The sequence below is a fragment of the Centruroides vittatus genome, unplaced genomic scaffold (genome assembly GCF_030686945.1).
Source record: "Centruroides vittatus isolate TY-2023 unplaced genomic scaffold, ASM3068694v2 scaffold_386, whole genome shotgun sequence".
NCBI classification, from domain to species: domain Eukaryota; kingdom Metazoa; phylum Arthropoda; class Arachnida; order Scorpiones; family Buthidae; genus Centruroides; species Centruroides vittatus.
The window spans coordinates 4,907,778-4,928,254 of record NW_027122706.1 but is presented as its reverse complement, the minus strand read 5'-3'; the positions used below and the strand labels follow the sequence as shown (position 1 = coordinate 4,928,254).

At 26.3% G+C, this 20,477-nt stretch overlaps 1 protein-coding gene across 4 annotated transcripts in view; it reads right to left on the bottom strand.

Moving 5' to 3' along the window:
* The window catches only part of Hr3 (Hormone receptor 3), a 106,149-nt gene that overhangs the window by 68,783 nt on the left and 16,889 nt on the right, over positions 1-20,477 (bottom strand). The window contains exon 1 of one of the 4 annotated variants that reach the window (XM_067286897.1): positions 1,829-1,852. The exons of the other annotated variants lie outside the window; for them this stretch is intronic. The gene's annotated coding sequence lies outside the window, so the exon portion shown is untranslated. Of the gene's footprint in view, positions 1-1,828; positions 1,853-20,477 lie in introns of those variants that run through there. 4 annotated transcript variants of the gene reach the window in all.

Genomic DNA, 20,477 nt, shown 5'->3' with positions numbered 1-20,477 from the left:
ACTGATTTTACTGTCAACTTTTTTCCCCACTAAAAATTGTTCTTTGCATATTTGAAAATTTGCTTTAGACAAATATACTGATCAACTTCTAATACAAACTAACCAAAATGCAAAACAACACAAAATAGACAGTCTAAATAGCTGTTAATAATTTTAGATTTAAAGAAGAAAATGGTTATATGTGATTATTTTTTTTAATAAAATCATATGTAATCGGATAATCTATTTATAAATAACTTACAATATTAAAAATGACTTTGATTTTAAAAGTCAAACCAATGATCAGGAAAATCTAATAGCTTATATTAATTTTATAAATAAAAATTTATTAACTATCTTTGCAAGAAATTTCAGCACATTATTGTTTCCTTGAAAAATTAATTACTTGTTATATACTTTGAAAAAAACTCAAGTTTTGAAAACGCAAGCATTTAAAAATGAAGAAATAAATAACTAATACATAATTTGAAACTGTTATATTAATTCTCAAGAACAGCAATATCTGCAGTGTAAAAGATAAACAATTATAGCAATAAAATTTTATTGCTACAAAAGTTAAGTTTTACTGTGTAAAACAATATAACCAATATAGAAAATATTCTAAATTTTCAGCATCCTTAAAATGCTCATGAAAAACTTTACTGGTAATAAATTTTTTATATTAATGATTAATTTTAATATAAATTAAATATATAATAAAAAAAAGTACAAAATGCTATTAAATATATAATTATGTTTCCTTTGGTAATTTATGTATTTTTTGTTGAGATATTTATTTCCAGAAAAGTAAATTTAAGTTATAAATAATTGTAAACATATGAATATGGTGTTTGTTTTTTTTTCAATTTTGAAAATTGAGTTAAACAGAAAATGTTAATAAGATAATGAAAAAACCTTGTCTGATAACATAATATAACAACACAGTATTACAATTTATAATTATTAAAAGTACACACAGTGGAAATCTTAAAACTATCAATTTTTAAAAATTTATAAACAGGTGTTGTCAATAAACTAAGTGCAATTGTTTCAAACATCATATGATTTTGTCATGGAAATTGTTAGTGTCGATAGCAAATCTCATCTCTTATATATGACTATAACAGCTCTTAAATTCAAATCCGTATACTGAGTAAAAAATAAGCCAAGTTTCCCGAACACATTATAAGTTTTAATTTTGTATTATAGTATTATAAATGGCAAATTCATTCATTATTTACGAGTCATCTTAAAGTATTATAAATTATTCCCTTTCTGCCACAACAGATCTTTGAACCCAGTATGGATTCTCACGATTTTTCATGAGCAGTGCAAATTAATATGTCATTCTCCATCTTGCTAGCCATCCCACTACACATAATGCTCATCTGTAATTGGTAAAAAAAAAAATGAGGTCAGCAGTATAGCATAAAAAATATCTTATCTTAACAATTTCAATCCTATTTTTCATGAATAGCTCAAGAACAATTTCAAATGCAAACTACATTTTACAATAGAGTTGATGCAGATCTTATTCTGTTAAAAATTACTTGCACCAATTCTAAGAGAATTATTTCCTGAGAAGATAGCTAGCATCTACAACAATCTGATTTGAAGTAATAGTAATTTCATATCAAAATCCAAATAATAATCATTTTTATTATTTATTTTGCAATCCTAAAATAACACAAAAACAGTTTCAATAGAAACAAAATTTAACTGAAATATTTTTAACTGTTTGTTAAAAAATATTTCAATTAACAGTGTTTCATGTATAATTTTATGAAAGTAAAACTAGCCATTGAAGTTCATTTAAAATTAATGAACTGACTAATTTTGCCAATCTTACCCACTTTAACAATAAATGAGATTGGAGAAACCTGCTGAAAAACATTCCTGGATTAGCATTTACCAAACCCTGGTAACTTCATTAGATTATGATTCTACCAAAATTATAGAAATAAGTGAGAAAAACTTCATGATATTGAGTAATGAAATGAAGTTTTATGCAATATATCATTCTCCATTATTCATTTATTCTTACGTTTCTCAAAATGATTTTTTCTCCTTTGGCTGATTAGGAAAGAAAAAAATTCAAAACAAAGTATCACGTATATTCAAATCAATAGATCAATTTCTGATCATTAGATTGTGTTGCTTATAGAAAACAAACAAATGACACAAAAAGGAAATCCTAAAATTTCTCGGAAACCATCTTTCATATATGATTAAGATTCTATCGCTCAATGACAATTTTTTTTTACAATTATATTGTAGCAGCTTCTATGCCAAATTTTGATTTCTGGTGAATTAATTAAGTGATCAATTCCAAAACAACTCCAATCTTGAATTTTATGCTTTTTCAAATAAGAGGCGATGATAATTTAGTACCTAATTTTAACAATGACGATTTAAAAAATACGAATGATATTTTTTCATGATATAAGTAATTTTTTGTTGACTATTAAAATAAGTAATCGTTCAAAACTTTGAAGTTTGAGCATATTGTGGTACCCACGCGAATTTCAGGAGACAGGCACCGGATGTATCTTATTGGTCTCCACCCCTCAAGTCTCCAATCTATCCTGATAAAATACGTCTCCCATCTGTTAGTCAATTATCTTTCGTATAAAGGACAAATAACACCGAATATTTTTGAAAATCAGACATTCAAAGCCACAATCGATTAGAAGAATAATGAACGAAAACATGGCCGCCAAAGCGTTATTCGTCGATGAAGCTTATTGTATCAACAGTTGATAAAAAAAAAAAAATTGCAACAATGTAATAATTATGACATTCATTATTTTTCTTTATTATTTGGCTGATTTTATTCAAATCAGCCGAATAATAAAGAATTTATAATGATAATCAAATTCAATTTTTTCAACATAAATAGACTAATTTGCAAGTTTGTAATCTGCTGGTTCACGGACACTTTTTTAAAAACTAAAAATTATTGTAGAAATCTGATATTATCATATTAAACCTTGGACTAATAACAATTATAAGAATAGATTTCACATAATAAGTAATTGTTTTCAATTAAAATTATCTCAAAAATATGCATCCATGTTCAATTTTTGTATAAGATGTATATACTGAAAGTTACTATCGAGTATTAAAAAGCCTAACAATTGGAAGAGTTTCTGATTATTTTTCCAATCAAAAACCTATTAAAAAAGGTTTTTTTTCCATTGGAATTGTAGAAATATTTCGACTGAGATACGTTCAAATGGATTATAAAGAGAAATTGTAATTTCTGTAAAACATTTTTTAAAAAGGAGATAACAGCATTTACAGCTCAAACAAGCCAGATTTTCATACAAAATGTGATAAACTACATCGTGACAGCAGTCATCAAGGACGACTAGTAATCCTTTATGCATAGAAATTATAGTCGCTAAAGGACGTTTAATTGTGATAAATATTAAAAAATGAGTCGCCAGAAAAATATTTTTATAAAATATATTTTGTAATTAAAAGGTGATTTTAATTAATTTCGACAAATACATTTAATAACCAGCTCGCAATCTATATAAGAAAACCAGTTTTCTCGAATTCTATAAAACAAGTTGTAGTTCATTTTTTATCGTGTGCAAAAAATAAAAACAAAAATATGTCCGGAAATATGTTGCTTTTAAATTTATATAAAAATAATTCTTTAATTGCTATCTCTTTTTTAAAAATCAACTTTTAAAATAACCTTGTCCAGAATTCACATATTTATGAAATCGGCAACACAAATTACAAAAAGCTTTACTAAATTATGAAACACTTCATCAAAACTCAGTAACAAGCTGGTTTGGTTTGATGAGATACGGCAGTTACGGAAGACGTAGGCAACCTGCCAAGGGAGTGTCTTTCGGGAGGACTTTCTATGGGAAACTGTGTAGCCCTATTTAGGTGTCAGATATACGAAAACTACACCGTTGGTCGTGCGAAAACCTGCGACCAACTAGCGATGTTAAATGGTTTTATCCACTGGTGGGACTAGTTATAAATTGGATCGGATCTCTCTCGAGATCCGATCCAATTTATAGCATGTAAAGGCTATACAGTAAACTTTAATTTTGCACACTGTGGACTGGTCTGATCGGAATAATTGACCAGAATGGACGAAAATTGACATCTTGATCAATATTATGCGTTCCGTTCCGTCTATTTCAATTTTATTAATTTAATTACATAATTTATTTAACTGACAATTTTTTAGAAACAGTGAAGATATTAAGAGAAGACGTACAGTACGTTAAATATTAATAAATTTTTATATAAACAATTCAAATTTTGAAGAAATTAAACTGACAAATTCGTAAAGTATATTACAATTCGATATTTTATTTTTATTGATTTTTTTTATCGTCAATATAGTTTTTGCTTGCTAATAGCATTAAAAAATAGAATAATGGCTCGGATGAAATTAAATCTCCAAAAACGAATATCGACATGTACACATTGTGAACTAAAAGATTAATGGAGACACTTGAAATTAGAATGTAATAAAGAAAATAATATCATTTATCATTCCAAGAAATTAACTAAATCAAAAGATTCGAATTAGCAAAAACACTCATGTAATGATTGTTAGTCTATCACTAATAGTGACAAAATCATCAGAAATTGAATCATGTTAATAAATTATGCAGTATATAATAAAGTTACAAATACATTTTGACAAACTACATTAAAATGAAATCATAAATCGATAATCGATTTAACAGCTTATATCAAAGATAAATTTTGCCGGTTTATTTTTAAAACGTTCTTCCGCCCCCCACTTTCCGCCGACACCAACTACCGCTTCAAACAAATTTAAAAGTGAGTAGCGTAAAAAAACAAGCAATTGACAACTGGATGAAACAGAAAATAGGCACATTACTCAAATACTCTGCAAACAGTCACAAGGTACAGAAGAATAAAATTTAACACTTGTTCAGCCTTTATCTCTTTTATTGAGCATTGTCATGTGCATCTGTGGTTTGCATGTGACATGCGAGGAAGTGCAACACCGATATGGCAGCTTTTTGCACAATAATGTATTGCTAGTGATCTTGCGTTTTTACAGTAGCCTACCTACTTATGCTGTCTCCGCAAGCCATCAGCAATGCTGAAATTTCTGGTTACATCTCTATTATTATTATTTTCTTTGAACTTTAAACTCAATAATTATAATCTCAAAATGTGCAGAACAACGAATCTATAGAAAATTAACTAATCAGAAAAAATACTTACTAACACTAAAAGTAAGTTAACTTCTAGTGTTAGCTGACTTCTTCAGCAAAGAATAAAGTTAATAAAACAGATCCTTATTAGTAAATCAATAGAAGAGTAACTATTTGCAAAATCTTAAAAATGTTAACTTTTGGTAGATTAAGAATGAATAAGAACTGGCACCAAAGAAAACAAATTGTGACAAATAGTATAAGGAAATTTCCAAAATTATAAAAAAAATCTAAGAAATACATATCAACTAAAACAAATGTAATATTGAATACAAAAGAAAGAGAGCCATCACTGAACTAGAAACGCGAAAAAATAGATATTTGGAATAATTTTGGACGCGGTAGTGTAAAGAAGTGAAAACGCCTAAGACAAAATTCAATATGGCTGCCCGAACGGTAACGTATTGTAAAATTTCTTAAACTGACAAATACGTATATCATCGGCTACCATCGATTTCATAATTTTTATAACATCAGCTACAACTCCGCGACATTTTTGAGTGAACATTTGATTTATATAAAAATAACGTTTACAAACTGGTTCCTTCGAAAGCATAAATCACTTAAAGCGACTACAAGCAGCTTTACCGGGTAATACGCCCTTTATTTCTAATTACAAAAAGACAAATTAAGATCAAATTTTGAGGCTAGTGAGTGAAAATAAGAATCAATGTCATCAATGTGGTCAAAATGCTTTTTGAAATTTCTGGTCATTTCTGAAAAAAATCCAGTCTTATGCAATATGTTTTTGAATAAGAACTAGTGAAGGTCAGATTAATATCGAACTGTTTAAATTAAAAATTGTAAATTTCGTGAGTAATGTATAAAAATAAAAAGATTATTAATACATATAAAATTTTTTTGTAATTTTTCAAAAAACCATAAAAATTGTAAGACTTATTGAGGGAATAATTCTCATTATAATTACAAAATATTTGCCATATTTTTTAAAATAATATTTGAAAAGAATTATTATATTACTAAAACTGAATAAAAACAGACTAGAATCTTCAGAAACAAATCCTGCACAAAAGTTTTTCACACAAAAATAATGAATGAAAAAGGTATTGCATTTAGCAGATAAAATGTCCTTGGCATTCGTTAATTATAAAAGAAATTCTTTATCAAATACACAGAAAAAAAAATTCTGAAATTTTGACTAAGTGAAACCAAATACAATATTAACAATAATTTATATGAAAAATAAATGAAAACTACAAGCAGTCTAAAACTTCTGTTCCAAGTAAATATAGTCTTACCAAGACTATATTTTTAATATTAGGAATGCACACCAATGTTACAGTAAAACAGACGAGAACCGATATTTCTAGCATAGTGTGGCCACTGTCGCTATAGTCAGACAATAGAAATTAGCAGTAAACAAAAGTATTATGCGACAAAATAATAACTATCTTTACGAGTTACGATACTTCAGGTACTTGTGGCAACAACGAGGACTAAAATACTCATCTAAATCTTACAGAAAAAATGAAAATGTTAAATAGAATTATCAACTAAAGAAACCCAAATCATGCCTTTTTAAGAGAAGAAATCAGTTTAAAGCAAAATACGCTCGGGAATAGTTTTGGATCAAATAATGATATACTTTGGCGTAAAAAAGGTAAAAATAGTGAAATTCATAAATATAATGAAGTCCTCATTATAATCAATCGACTTTTCAATTAAACAAAAATTTAAAGGATATTTAGGAATATAACAAAATAATTGCTATCCATTTCTAAAAAAAAGAAAAAAAAAAATATTGAGAAACTTCTTATTAAATAGGACTAAGATTTAGCAACAAATTCAAAATAATTCTGATTAAAGAATGCATACAACACGGACACAATTTAGTTACAACATATAAATGAGACAAACCCAAATTATCAAAATAAATCCTAAACACACTCTTAGAGGACAGACTGCTAGCGATCACTAAACAAGGATTATATCGTTAGCCTCAGTTTTGTCCATTATGAGACAATTTGAACTTTGTGACTCAGCGAAATAATATCTCAACGCAATTTACGCAAGAAAACTCAGAGTCCAGCCTAGCTAATAATACCATTTAGATTATCTAAATCTAAAGATCAATCTAAAATTTTGCAATATTTTCTTTTTTTCATTTAGCATTACGTTGCTTAGCGATTATATGCGGTTCTACAAGTTCTCTTTAATTGATGATCGCAACATGCTAGAAACTATTATCTTGTGCTCTGGATAAATCTTCCAACATATTTATTATGGTAGATTTCTCCCTTTTAAATGTAAAGTGAAATATTTTACACAATGGTATCGGCATCTTATAAAATATTTATGTATTCCACGTAAATGTATGAATATTTATATATTACTAAGATGAAACATACGGATGCATTGAGAAATTGATAAATTACTAGTTTAATATTCATTAAAGGTTTCAATCATTCCGCGTTTTTGAGTTCACCCTCACAGTCTGAAAACTACCTATACACATGGATTGTAACAAGATTTTAAAAAAGTAGTGGTTATTAATTAATCAACATTAAACTTTTAGTCCTAGCATTATTTTGTCGGGAAACATTGATATAAGTGTTTATTTTATTTCAAAGGCACGTGTCAAATATTAAAATATTTAATCAATTGTAACAACTAATTAAATACTGTATTATAATAAATTGGATTTCCTTGTTTTCCTGTAAACTAAGAATGACATTGATATTTTAAAATTTTTTAATTACATTCTAGAAGTCAGACGAAATATACCAAAGTGATATGAATACCGTGTAATATATGCATAGATTGAATGATTAGTGGTAATTTGGTAATTTTCTATATTATTTTATTAGTTTCAAAAATCGCCAATAGGTGGCGTTGACTTGCAAAAGAATGAAAACGACATTTATACTGTGTTTGTTAGAAAAGAGTTTGACATGGCCTCCACTACAGGGTAAAACAGAATTTAGCCGAGTAACAACGCTCACACCTGCAGAGTTCAGCATGTTCGGGTGGATGGATGTTATCTCGCGGCGAATACATTTTTCAATTCCAACAATGTGGAAGGACCTGAACGAAACACTCGGGAATTTAAATGTTCCTACAATCAGAAATCACATTGAAAGACATTTTCATTATCATTTGCACTTCTGTTCGTTGTCTTTTTATTTGTCAACGCCACCTATCGATGATTATTGTAATTAATTTTCCTGTCAACAAAATACCCGTACTGACAATACTTCCACGTAAACCGCATTTCATTCCAATAATTCATTTTTTTTTAAATACATGTTTAGTTTTTACTGACTTTTTGCCCACCCTGTACATATATATATATATATATATAACTGAATTAAAACTATATATATATTTTTTTTTTTAGAATACCCCCGTCTAAAATCAAAAGATATCAACTTGCTGCTCGAAGACCCGGGTTCGAATTCTGATCAAATCGGAACTCTCAAGAGTGACTTGACGTGAACCTTCATTACTGCCTCGAAATATACGTTTTCCTGTTTTGAGATAATCTAAGATACTAATAAAATATGATATTAAGCATGTAAAGAGCTAAACAAACTTATGTCTGCAATAACCCTGAATTTTTTAATGGTAAAAGTCGAATTAAAATATCTAAGAAAATAAATTTCGCACAAAAACTAGTTTAGCCATAGTATTGTGATTACTATCACATTAAATATTTGACACACCTTTCAATAGGCAACAAAAGTATATTTTTCATAGCAATATCAAGTCAATATAATATCGTGAATGAATGAATACATTATTTGGGGCACCTTTTCGCTAAACTTTTAGTTTTGTTAAACTGAAAGAACATGTAGTTATACTGAAAGAGCATATTTAGACCCATGTATCAAAGTATTTATCTAGAGATATAAATTAACTAAAAACACAATATAATGTGATGCTATGTTTTAAATGCAAAAAATATTTTTTCTAGTACGATCCACGAGAGTCAAATATTTACAAGTATATCACTTATCTTTCATATACTTTGCATGATATTCTCGTTTAAGCATTTTTAATGTCAGATTTTTCCATACTTTAGTTTTTCATATTAATAGCGCCATATTTTGTTAGAATTAGTTCTCCTTACACAAAATAAACATTTTACTTATTGGTATGCATGAATAGCGATTTTCTGAATTCTTCTCTCTTGTGGTTTTATTAAGCATACTAAATACAATAAGCTGTTTATATTGTCTATTATTACAATTAATACAGAACAATAAATATTAAACTTTTAAAAATAATTTTTCAAAACTTTTCACGACTTTAGACTTTTAAACGAATACGAATTGAAATTCGATATTTAAGAATTTAAAATCAATAAAGTTTAAAGTAACATTTGAAAAGAGACTTTTTATGTTAATAGCGTTTAATTAAAATTATTACTTAATTAGTGATGATACAGCTGAATTTGTCGATATTTTTCAAATCAAATTGATATTCTGACTTAATTCTCAATATTTTACACTTATATATATAGAATATTAGATAAATGAACTATACTAGACCAAACAAACTTCACTCGTGACTACCGGTACATATAAAGTCTAATCCAGCAACTTCAACCTTTAAATTTCCGGTACAAACGACGAAAATTAACAGAAAAAACTAACGTTTTCGAATCTCCATCGAGATCTTCTTCAGGTTCGTTAATGGAATGTCATGAGAATAGAGCTCTTTTGAAGTTCGAAGTACGCTGGAGATTTTCGATTTTTCGAATGGAGAATGGAGAATCTCTATGGAGATTCGAAAACGTTAGTTTTTTCTGTTAATTTTCGTCGTTTGTACCGGAAATTTAAAGGTTGAAGTTGCTGGATTAGACTATACTAGACCATATTCTATATAATGGACCATACAAATGGACGTACACTGCCAATTTGACAGAGCTGTAATAGATAGAAATTATCGAAATGGGCAAGAAAAAATCTTACGTATTTTTCAAAACACCGTAAGATTATTACTGTTTTCCTTGAAAATATGAATAATCGAATGCATTTTACAAACATTCAGAATTAACGATATTTTTCATTTACTGAAAAGAAACGATATTCTTCAGACTATTGAATTTAGCTAATTCGAAAACAAGAATTTAGAAAACGGTATATCCTACATCAGTGTTTCTCAAACTTTTTGGACCGCGACCCCCCTTCTGCACTTAAAAATTTCAAAGGACCCCCGAAGAATGAGTGTGTCGAAAAACATCCCGGAGGGAGGGGGTTAGGCTCGTATTTAAATATTTATATTCTTTTTATTATTTATATGTGCAATTTATTTAAGTAAAAATTATTTTATATAGTTTTTATTTCTAAACATGAACCCATAGTAAATTTATAAAATATTTGAAAAAAATTGATCTAGAATCAATTTTTCAGCGACCCCCCAAATATTTTTCACGACCCCCACTTTGAGAATCACTGTCCTACATCATAATACCTGTACTGTAATTTCATACAGAAAGTTTCCTTGTGGAGTGAGTTTCAACGCATACTGGTCTGCAAAATGATTTAATCTAACTCAATACACTTTTGACTGTGAGACTGTGTTTACAGAGCTCACTCTTCAACATTGTCAAATTTAAAAGATCGTCCTTCGATATTGTGTATTTCGTAATGACCATTCGTCCACCACTGGACGAGTTGATAAAACTACTGAACACTAATAGTTGGTTGCGGGTTTTACCTCACAAATGGGTTGGTCACAGGGAATTTTTCTTCACGTGTCCAACATCCAAATGGGATTCAGTTTTCCACATGACAGCCCATTGTCGGGCACGAACCCGCGACCAGTGTGCTCAAAAGTTAGAAGACAGAAAATGTATAATTGATAAAATAGATGAACGTTTAACTGAAAATTGTTTTAATTTAAAAAAATACAATACAATTATACAATTCAACGTAAAATGGTTGTAATACATCGAGGAAGAATATTGAAATTTTTCCGATCTGTCCAGTTTCTTAAAACAATATACAGTACAGTTACAGTAGATCGAAACAAATCCATGAATGTAATTTTGCTAATAATTAACTCGTGTAGGTTTCTAGTGATTCAAAAAAATCTAAATTTTAAAGTAACAGTTCAATTGAATCATAATTGATATTTTAATCGTAACTAATGAATTGTTACTATTAGAATATTAATTATTATGGTACGTCAGAAGAAATTATCTGGCATACAACATATTCGATTCCGTTTACTTTTTACTGTTAAAGTTCAGCATTATGGTTTTATATTCAGTTCAGTATAACATCATACTATTCTCAGTCAGCTTCTTTACATACATTCTAATTAAAACATAGTAGTTATATTTATTTAAAAATCGTTATTTAAATCATCTGAGTCTGTGTTCTTCTAATGAGAATTATTTATGAATTATTTTGCTTTCATGTTTTAATCTGATAAATTTTAATGATAAATCAAGCGCATGGCGATTTGATTGCCAAGATTATTGGAATTTCACTTTGTTTGCAGTTTCGTTTCCTTACATCAGTTACTCCGTATCCCTCTGGTGGTAAAAGTTTGAACTAATTTTTATTCTTTAGAAAATAGCAGAAATAGCAATAACAATTCAAAAAAATCTTTTTCAAATAATATCCATACAAAATGTATATTACATTTTTTAAATGGAAAAGTCTACGTAATTACACTAAATTTCAGCGAATTTGAATGATCTGTTAAAAGACTGTCTTTCCAGCAAATTATATAATATACAAGTAAATTATAAGCATTGGCGTAGCCAGGGTTTTGTTATGGGGGAGCCTAGTAGAGACCAACCTGACACAAAATTGAATTATTTCAAATTATTATTCATTAAAATGTAATTTCCATAGGAATCGACAATAACTTAACACACATATAACATGAAACTTCTTTTAATCATACGTTTTCGTAACATTAATATCAAACTCTAGTAATGCCTTAAACAAAAATTAACCAATCAATTATTTTTTTTTACCTTTATTTTTAATTTTTTTTTTCATTCTTTAATACAGTTCACTGTCTTTAATCTAGATCTAGACTTTCAGTGGGTACACTACACCCAATTAAATTAGCTTCAGCTTTCTATTTCTTTTTGCAAATCACTTGCTCAACACTTTTTCGGCTGTAATTTTCTGGGGAGGGGCATCAGGTTAACTGGGGGCCGGGCCCACCCATGCCCCTTCTTGGCTACGCCCATGATTATAAGTACAAACAATTACAAGTATATTTCACTGAATTTAAGATATTTTTCTAATGAAAAATTATTGATACCAAATATTATTACAAAAAAACTATTATAGATGAAAAGCTATTAACAATTATTATTATAAAAGAGATTAAATTATATAATAAAGTTACAGTAAAACGAATATTTGCAAAAATTTCCTAAAAACATTTAAATTTAATATTAATTACGTTTTTTCTTCTAAATTTGAATAACTTTACGTAAGTTTTTCAAATTATTTAGGAACATTGTTTCAAAACGCTACATATAATAATCAAATTAGCTTTCCATATTATAGTTTCGTTGGCATTATCAAATATTGTAATAATAATAGAACCGAAGGATAAAACTCAAGAACAGTTCAGAAACAATATAAAAATATTGAATATTGTAATATTACTTTATGAATATTTTCTATGGCATTTAAATCAGGTTACTGAATCGTATTATGTTGATGTTTTCGACAAGCTAAAAATTATTTTGTTTTTTAAAACGCCTAAGAACAGCTGTTATATTCAAAGTTTTTTGTCTATTTATAAACATTTCACTCCAAATTTGAATCATTCGAACAAATAAAGTCTGTTACGGTATCGTAGATGGAATTGTGTTCGGAGCAAAATAACACCTGAATTTTCTGAATTCATTAAATTTATAATATAAATATAAACAAAACATATAACAGAATATTTTTACAAATTTCTAGAAAAGCTCGAAATATGTCATATAAGATATAGATGAACTTTTGCAATATTTTAAACGCAAATAATTAAACAAGATAGCCTTCACAAAATGCTACGAAAAGTTCAACATTATTATATTTCAAAATTATTTCATGTAGTAAATGTTAAGTGAGAAATAAGTTATACGTTTTTTTCACATTTTATACATTTAAAAATAAACAATGTTGTACTGTCTTTTATGCACAAGAAAAAATTCCTCGTGTAATAAACTGAAATATTAATCGTACTGAAAAGCTCATAAATGATGATATTTCAAAGACAGCATTTATCGATGATAGCATTGCCATCTTTATCAGTAGGATACGTTAAATCAGTTTTTCTTGAAATGTCGCAATCTAGAAAATCATGCTGACTACAAAGAATAATAGATATTTGCAATCATCACTACGCTCCTCTTTCAAAAACAACGGTTTGCTCAATTATCGGAATTTATTTTATTTTATAGAAAATACTATTTCATTATAATGAATATCTGTTCTGTATTTATGGAAATTATTTCCATATTCGAAGTTTATCCGAACTAACACCTAAATTTATCATTCTCTCAATTAAAGTATTGAACTACAAAGAAAATTTCAATTTACTTCTCTGGCAGTTTTTATTTTTATAAATTAAATTTTTAACTTTACAAAACTTATAATTAAAATCATAAAGAATTTAATTGATCTATAAAATATAATTATATACTAAATTCAAATTAAAGCCTTGCTAATTTTTCAAGTGTTCTTTCTTCTAAAATATTTTGTTTATATTGATTCTCCTAACAAACTATTATTCTTTTTATTCATTAGACGAACTTCAATATTTCTAACATTCTACCATTCAATTTCGGATTACAACTTCTTGCTTTAGAATTATTTATATAATAATAAATATATATACCAAAATGTCATTCATATAAAAATATTAATTAATTGAAGGAATAAGCTAAAAACAACAAACTATTTCAGAACTATCAGAATTTGCTTATCAATATCTTTATATTCCTATTATTTCATAATGATTAAGTTACAAATGAATGTATTTGTTAATGACATGAAAAAAATTGCTTAAATATTTTAATTTTTCAGTTTATATATAATATACTGCATATATAATTTTTCGCTACTATCTTTTACGATATCATAACTCCGAATTAATTACCAACCTACATTAGAATGCAAGGGGGAATGGTTTACGATGCTGCAGCAGCACCCCCCTTTATACCAAGCAGTCAGAGTTTTGTTACTTTAAAATAAAAATAAATGTAATAACGCATATCGCATAACTTCAATTAGAATTACTTTAGTTACCTAATCTTACCTACGATAATTGAGTAACATTCTATGACAAACGACAGGGGGTACGTGCCTTGTTCCCCGAATCTACAGCAGCATCTATATTCCCAAAATCTTGGATACCCACTTAGAATGCTTAAATTCTGAAGATAATATTTTATATTAGAATAATTTAAAAATTTCACAAAAATTTTGTTAGATTAATCGAATTAAATCTATAGTAATTTTAATTTCTGAAATCAAATTTATGAATTATTCAAGGTTTTAGAAATATATAAGAAAAATGTTAAGTAATTTTACGAAGTAATGATTGTAATATCAAAAAAATATATTATAAAATTTGCACTTTCTACTTTTTAACCATTGATGTAATTAATGTTACTAAAATAAACAACAACAAAATTACTCATTTAATCGTTATTTGTTGATAAATTTATTTGTTTTAATTATAAATTAAGTTTTTTTCGAACATTTTATAAGCGTTTAAAATTTGCTTACACTTATTGATAAAAATAATGAATTTCATAAGAATCCAAATGATTGAATTTGTATAATGAATAATAATTCAGTGAAATAAAATAATCTAACGAATAGTGAACGGATGAATATTTTACAATATTTTCATTGTTATTTTTATACAGAAAATCCATATCATTTTATCAAAATAAATAAATATTTTTTTTAATATTTAAAAGTCAGTTTCTACATTTATATAAAAGCCAATTTTTTCTATAACAAAAATGCATCTAATAAATTTTCCCCCTCTCTCCTTTGATAAATGTGCATCATTGACGAAAAAAGTATAAAAACAAAAAAAAAGCAGATTTTTGATTTATGAGTATTCATTGTGTTTCGTTCTCGACTCATTTCAATCGAAAAATACGAAATTTATGCTTTATGTAACTCTACTTGTAAGATTTTGAACTTTTTTCTTTTAATGTGTTGCTTTCTGTGGAAAGAATAGTGCTTCATTCAATACAAGAAAATACAGTTAGTTTTCAGCATTTGAAAGGAATGCTATTAATAAGAATAAAAATCAAAACTTATAATTTTCTTTATATATATATTCATAAATAAAAGAGAATCTACTAAAATTGTGATAGAATTCCACTTACACAATTCTATAATCCTTTAGTTATTTCAACTTTGGTTTTAAATGCAGTTATTGTTTTCTTAGAAAGCTCAACTTTTAAATACAAAGCATTCAATTTAATTTTCTAAGCCATTTAATTATTATATTATACTAGAGTACTAAAAGGATTGAAATATTAAGATCTAAATAATAATATAAAATCGTTTTATTATATTCAAAGTATAATGTAATAAATACACAAAACGCATATTCAAATTAATTTAAAATGATTTATCAAACGAAACAGTTTGGTCTTAAATGCATTTATAGAAAGCTTTTTATGCTCTCTTTTGAGCGGGAAAGGGCCTAAAACCACAAAAAAAAAAAAAAAAAGAAATGCATTTATAGAAAAATTAACAAAATAGTTTGGCGCTGTATGCAGCTTTCAAACTATTTTTTAAAGCAAAGTTGTACCAAAAAGTACGTAAACAATGTACTAACTTGTGTTAAACTGAAATGGAGCGTTTTTTTAATATTCCGAAATTTTTATTTCACAACTAGATTCAATAAAAGTTTCTAAGTTAATCAAAACAAAGCTATGTCTGATATATAATAATCCGAACCTGCAATATGCAAAAAATGTAATATTATTATTATGACGTGAAACAATAAGATTACAGATAATATTTCAAAATTTAAATTTAATTTTTGAAGTACAAATTGCTAATTAAAATGATTTATCTTTAAATTCTAAAAAAAAAATTAAAAAAAATACTTACGCTTAAATACGAATTCGGTATATTTAAAAGTAAAAAGATTTTTAAATTTAAAACGAATTAAAATCACCATCTTAAATTACTACTAATAACTAAATCAGTATAAGGATGACTGAAGTAGCCCCGATGTTTAAAATAATTGTTCACTTTAGAATAACTTTCTCAAAATTCAGAATCGAGAAGATGCGTCTCTTTTAGGTAATTAATTTATTTTACAAATTGTGTTCATAGCAAATATTTCAAATCGATGTTGAACAAATTCTGACACCATTAGTTCCACATGTCAGTTAGCGCGACTTGTCGCCAGAGGATCTGGGTCGATTTTCTCGAGACCTTTATTCTTTTTATTGATCGGTTAAAATTTCCGACAGATCTTTTCATTTAAACATATGCGGTTATTAGAAAGAAAAGATATCTTCAATGCTTTTAAATAGCGAAACGTTTCGAATTCTTGAAGAATATTGTGATTTTCGCGAAACGAAAAAAGGAAATATAAAAGATTCCACGTATAATACTTCAGATAAGAGTTTTGAATATTTAGAATCTGAGGAATAATCGAACAAAACGAAACAAAGTTAATTTATGTCTTAAGCTTACTTAAATTTATATTCACTTTTAAAGTAGTTTCTATCTGTATTCATAACTCTTGATAAAAATAATATAAATATTCTAAATAAAAAAATTAATAAAATACACAATGAAAAAATCATAAGATTTCGGTTTATGTTAAGTATTTTGTGTAATTTAAATATAGCGAGCAACGAAAATGAATATAATACATAACAAACATTATTGCACTGAAAACTTTGTTAAAATTTTACTGTTCCTAACAATTTGTTTAGCTAGCATTCAAACTGAACTATGTTAACAAAGTAATGATTCATAAAATCTCTGTGCCTAATGACATCATACTTAATACATCACGATTACTGATGTCACAAATCTTCATTCGTAATGGCTATTGATGATTTCATCAAGAAATTTGAATGTCCTTGTTCGAATAAGAAAATCCTTGACTTCTTTTATTGTTTTAGGTAGGGTAAACGTCTTAAAGAAAAACATGATCTTTAATACAGAAACGTTACAAAAAGAATCATTATTTTTATTTTTTTCTCGTTTTTAAACGATGCAATTTTCGAATAATAATAATAATTTGTGAAAGTTTAAATATTCAGTACTGTAATTGAAACTGAAAACATATTTTATCCCTCAGAAAACATTTTAACTCATATTTTAAGATAATTCTCTTGATTTGTCATTCCATTTCAAAATTTTGCCAGGAAACAAAATATAAATAATTTTAATTGAAAGGATAACTTTTGTTACATTATTTATCTCCAATCATTAAATTATAAAACGAAATGCATTCCGCATCATCATTACATTAGTCAGGATTAAAAGCTATTTTGAATAATAAAAATATGTTTATTCCGTTGTTTGTTTTAGTCATCGGATTACTTTTAATACCAAAAGTTATGAAAAAGATCCTTCCCGGATAACATTCACTGTTTAATTCCAATCATCTATCAACAATAAACACTATTCTCCCATTTTTTTAGTCGGACATCAAAATTAAATATAGGAAGAGAATAAAACAACTTCCAACTATTCTTTTCCTCTCGGTAGGATGAAATGATAAATCTAACTAAACATAAAATATTTTTATTGGAGACAAGTTTAGAAGAACAGTTTTAGTCAATGAAAACCATTCCCAATAAAATAAATTTTTTAAAACGTTTCCTTTGCAAATATAATTCATTTGAAACAAAAAAATTGCTTTAGATAAGTAATAAATTTTTTAGTTTATTTTAAAACAAAAATGAAAACAAATAATATTTATCAGTAATTTTCATATGTGAATGTAAATTAAATATGTAAATTCTCGATTGCATTGAAAAAAATAAATAAATTTACAAATTCTGAAAATCATTTATATATATTTATTTCACTTATTTCAGATAAGTTTAAAAAATAAAAAAAATTATTCATTTGTTCAGCCATAAATAATTTAAAATTATACACATCCATGGAAGCGAAAATTCAGGACATGATATTGTATATCATAATGATTATAATGCTAATTAATTTTAATCGTGATACTATAATAATTATATCCAACTAAACAATAGATTTTCATACATAAAGATTTAATTATATTAAGTAATTTAGCTCTCATTAATAAATTCAAAAATTAAAATAACTTTATAAATTATTTCTATCCTATATCTTATATTTCTTATAATAATCTATAATCAGTTTAAAATATCAGTAAATTACTATTTTAAACATAATAAAAATTTGATGAATTATTTCTCAGATGTTTCATTTCCATAAGTGTGAAATCCATGTGCTACTTTTTTAAATTAGGCATCATTACAAATTTTAATATATGTTCTTTTGTATTCTGTTTTATTTAAATTCAAAGAGAACGAAATACAAAATCAACTAATATAATACTGTAAAAAATGAATAAATAAAAAAGGAAAGAAAACTAAATAATTTATAAGTAAAGATAATCTATTATTAGCTGAAAATTATATTCGGATCAAAACAAAGTTTGAACTTAATAGAAAGTAATAATAATAATAAAACAAGCAGTTTTAAACTAAGCATGTTCTAGTATTTATTAACAGGCAAATAGTTAGCGCCATCTATGAGAAAGCTAAAATTTTTTAATTTTTTTAAAATTTCATTACTGTAAAAAGAATTAATAAATTCTTTCATATTCTTTAAATTCGTTATTCTCAATCACGTAGCTAAAGAATTTCATGTAATATTACTATCAATATGATCAGGGATTGATTGCTGATCCAAACACTAATAACAAGAATACAATTAACAAGATAATGTTTTTAATGCACTTTTACGTTATCATCATAAATTTATTTATGATGATAACATAGTTTAATGATTAAATTCAGCAATTATACAACAATACGTAGAGTATTATTACTTACATTGTAATCCTTAATTATGATTAAGTTCAACGTGTACGATTATACCATAACAATTCATAGAAATTCATTAATGCTGTTTTACATAAGTGACTTTCTCCGGTCTTGATTTCAAAATATTATTGTTTATCGTAATTGAATAATTTTAAAAATTACTGTCATTTTTATTGATGCTCTAGTAAACTTTACTGTAGATAACAATAATTTTTCTATGATATGTTCCTACACAATTCACCAAAGAAAAAATTACGTCGTAATTTTTCTCCAAAGCATCAATGGTTTAAAAGAATTAAATGTTATTTCTCATTCTGTATTTTTCATTGCAATCTTTAAACATTATTTTCGATTCAATTTAGTAAATGTAAAACAGTTTTTTATGTCATAATTACAATCTTAAAAGTTTTAAATTTTAATTAATGGAATACTAATTCTTCTTAAGCTTATTTAAAAAGAAAAAATCTGATTGAGATTTCAGACATTTTTACTATTTAAATTTAATTTTATATATTTTTTACTTAAATGTTTAAAAATTACCCCAAATTGTATCTTAACAACAAATTTGGAAATAAATTTTCTAGATTTTGGAAAATTTTTTTTAAATGATAAAAAGCAAAAAGGAATATGTTCTAAAATACAGAATTAATGGATATAAAAATAAATTCAGACTTAAGTGAAAGAAATTCTACAAAGGAAAGAAATTCTCTCAATTAATTCTTTAATAAAAAAGTTTACATATGGAATTTATTTATGATCCTGTTTATTTTGAACAATAAAGATTCAATTTAAATGCAGAATATTTGTAATAATATAAATTTATCAAGTTGTCAAAATTTGAAAATATATTACTCCTGTTATCGAAGGAGGATAGCTTATATATATATATATATATATTTTATATAAAAATTAATTATGGATTGATACGAAGTCTCGGTCATTCATCATAAATGGTGATGCAGATGGTTGGAGATGTGAGGTTATTCATACTGATCAATCACGGTTCTCTATGTAAAAACTGTCTTTATTTATAGAAAACGTCATAAACGATGAGAAAGTAACGTTTCAGCAAATAAATATTTTTTTGAATAAGTACAATTTGAGAATATTTGAGATAATTTATTTTAAATTTTTCCAAGGAAATTTATTTGAAATATTAAACTTAAGAATACTCCCAAAAATATAGATTATTAAATATTTTCAAAATTTACTTGGAATTTATTATTGTTAGCAGATCTTTTTATCTTTTGTAAAGA